Here is a 3,282-nt window from a genome sequence, read left to right on the forward strand (position 1 = left end):
AAGTGGCTTTTTTCCCTGGTGGAACACATGTTCTGCAGCCAGGGAATCAGAAGAGCACTTGGAGCTCCTTTTGACAAGTAACTCCTGGGGTTGGGGGGCAGCTGGGAGGGTTAAATCTGGTGTTGGTGGGGGCCATGGGGTGCAGGGGGTGGAGTTGAGCCAGAGTCACACATCCAGGTGGGTGGTTGAACCAGGGCAGGGGTTTGAACAGGAACCGTGTGTGTGGGGAGGGGGGTTGTGGAGCCAGAACCACGCACAGGAGTGGTGAGCCAGAGCCGTGCTCAGGGGGTTTGAACTGGGGCAGGAGGGTTGAACCAGAGTGAGGTTTACATGTGAGGGTGCAGAGCCAGAGCAAGAGCTGGGGGTGGGGGGTGAGCCAGAGCCACGGGTGGGTGGTGAGGCAGGGATGGGGTTGAACCAGGGCTGCACAGGGTGGGGGTTGAGCCACGGCTGGGGGGAGCGGGATTTTGAGTTGCACTTAACTCACGCATTTCAAGGATTTACTGTGTATTATTTCCCAGAGGTATTAGTGATCACAGTGTTACCAAATGTAACAGCATTGGCATCTGCCTCCTATCAGTGCCCCTGCTTTTTGGCCAGCATGTATGCAATCACAGTTCGTTTTCACACGGCAGTGGACCCTCTCGTTGTGGATGGTTCCTGTTGGTTGATTGGGTACAAGCCTGCTTTTGTTTTTCTGTCTTACATCAGGGTGCCCTCTGCCTCATGCAAACACCTCCCCCCCACCTCCTGGACGTTGGTCTTTTGATGGGTCTTCTGCAGTTTATCCCTCAGGCTGAGGCACACACACTGTGCCCCTTTTAGGGAATACAGTCTCAAATTCTTACCACATCCTACCATGGGGTCTGCACTTTTAGGTTTCCTCTAGCTCCTGGATTCATATGAATCTATGAGAATTCTGTTCATTTTTAAAAAACTAGGGTTTTAGTCTTCATAACGGGGGTGGAGGAACTTGAACACATGGACCCTAGAGGCACTAACACCAGAAGGCAAATAAAAAGAACCCGAATGTATTATTTTAAATATCTCATTGTTTGGCAATCATGACTTTTAGCACATAACTCATCATTTTGCAATGTCCAGAGATCACATACCGTGAAGTTGCTCATGTATTAGAGCAGCATATTTTCATATAAGCAAGTTGTTCATTTCCTTTGGAAAAGTAAACACTAATATTTTGTTTCTATAATTGAGCATAAAATGGCAGAATTACATTTAGTCTGAGCATAAATAGAAAAGTCGCTTCTCTTTGTAAAGCGAGGGACTTTATTGTACAAAAAAGAGCAGTTAACATTTTTCAGCTATTAACAAACTTCCTGGTAGTGTAAATTAACCAGCATCACATCCTGATAATCCAATGACAGCCTGTTTGTCGTCATCCTCACTGAGGTAAAAGTGAATAAGGGTGTACTGTGGGGGAAAAAAAGATACTCTCTGATAACTATTGCATTTGGATACATTCCATTTACATCCTTCTGGGTCACACATGTAGCACCATAAAGCCATTAGAACTCATGATGTGAATGCATGTGGTGGCAGTGTAAAATACTGATTAATGTGTATATTATGTTTTTTGTGAGCCTGGGGTTGGGTGCTGGAATTAAATTACCCTTTTATTTATTAAGATTTATACACAGTTAAATTGTAGAAAGCCTATTACTGAACTGATCATTTATAGTCTTAATGTACTAGGACTTTGGAGAATACTGAATACTATCGAAAGATAATTAATTTTTTCTTCTTCCTACTCTTACCAATCTGTTGGGAAAATGAGATGGATGAGAAGTCCTGTCATAATATCTGAATGCCTGGAAGGGCTATGTGAACGGAGACATGCTACAGGATGTATTACAGCAAACCACCATGAAAAATGCCAGGGTACAGGACAGAAGACGGAAAGTGAAATCGGAAGTTCTAGAAAGACAATTTATAAACACTAATAAAATAAGAAATAAATTATTTCACTGGAATATAAATATAATTAAACTTACAAGAAATATCTTCCATTTTTGCCTTCATATTAAATGCAAGCTGCTGCTTTCAGAGACAAGGGAAAAAAAGCAAAGCTGAGAGTCTCATAGCTAATTCATGAAAGACTAAAACAAGAAATAAAATTGCTTCATTTAAATCACCTGATAAGAGGGCTTTTTAATAAAGGACAAAGCCATAAAAAAAGTTTTGAAAATAGTATAGCTAAACACTCCTGAGGCTAAAGTGCGCTCTGAGATGTTCAAAGCATTTTTTAAAAACTCCCGAAAGTAGACTTCAACCCTATCAGTAGCAATAATGTGTCTGCTCCCATACCTAATAAAGCAATAACAGAAATGAGTAAAGCTTTTTAAAAAGCCTCAAGATGATCTCTCTTCCCAGCAGAATTCTTCTCAAAGTAGAAAGAGAATTTAACCCATATATTCTCAAACCTTTTTAATGAGCTTTTGTCATTAAACCACCATAGGATTGTTTCCAGAAGCATTTATTACTGAAGACTTCAGTGGAAAGTCCACTGATAGGGTAGGAGGCCCTTAGTTATAAATTATGAGGATAAAATGTACACCAAAAATCAAAATCTTGTGACTCAGAATCTCCTGTGTAAATTCACCAGGATGGATTTGTAAGAGATCATCTGTGTATCCAATAATGCAAGGAGATTTTGCCCATCAAGCTCACCTGGCCAAAAATTAAAGAGCCCAAGAGTTGTAATATCCTTGAATGAGGGAAAGGCATCCCACAGATGAAATAATAAAAATACATTGCCATAATACAGCATATTTTCAGAGAACTAGATAAATATCGAATCGCAAAATATCTACATTCAATAAATAATGCTCCAATTCTTCGGTGATTGAACACGTGTGCTTAACTGCATGGGCATGTGTGAAGCTTCTGCTTGGGGAGGCAAGATCCCCAGCCTGTGGCCACATCCATACACTACCCTGCTCTGCCCAGGCCCTGCACCCTCCCTCCTGCCCCAGCCCCTCCTGGCTGTCTCTCTTCTCACCCATTCCAGCCAAATCCCTGAACCCAAATGTAACAAAATGACATTTGGAAAAAAACTCAAACTTCTAACAGTTCTTTCTAAAGAAAATGTCTTGGCTGCATTCCAGATTGTGAAGAGTGGACATGCAGAAGGTACTTAATTAAAAGCACTAAATTTCTAAATAAAAAAAGTCAGTCTTGGGTTTTTTGATATACCCTGAAGATTGTTAGAGATTCTTTGCAAAAACTTTGTAGTAAGGGCAAGTCAGTTGTCCTGCTGAATAC

The sequence above is a fragment of the Carettochelys insculpta genome, chromosome 4 (assembly GCF_033958435.1).
Source record: "Carettochelys insculpta isolate YL-2023 chromosome 4, ASM3395843v1, whole genome shotgun sequence".
NCBI classification, from domain to species: Eukaryota; Metazoa; Chordata; order Testudines; family Carettochelyidae; genus Carettochelys; species Carettochelys insculpta.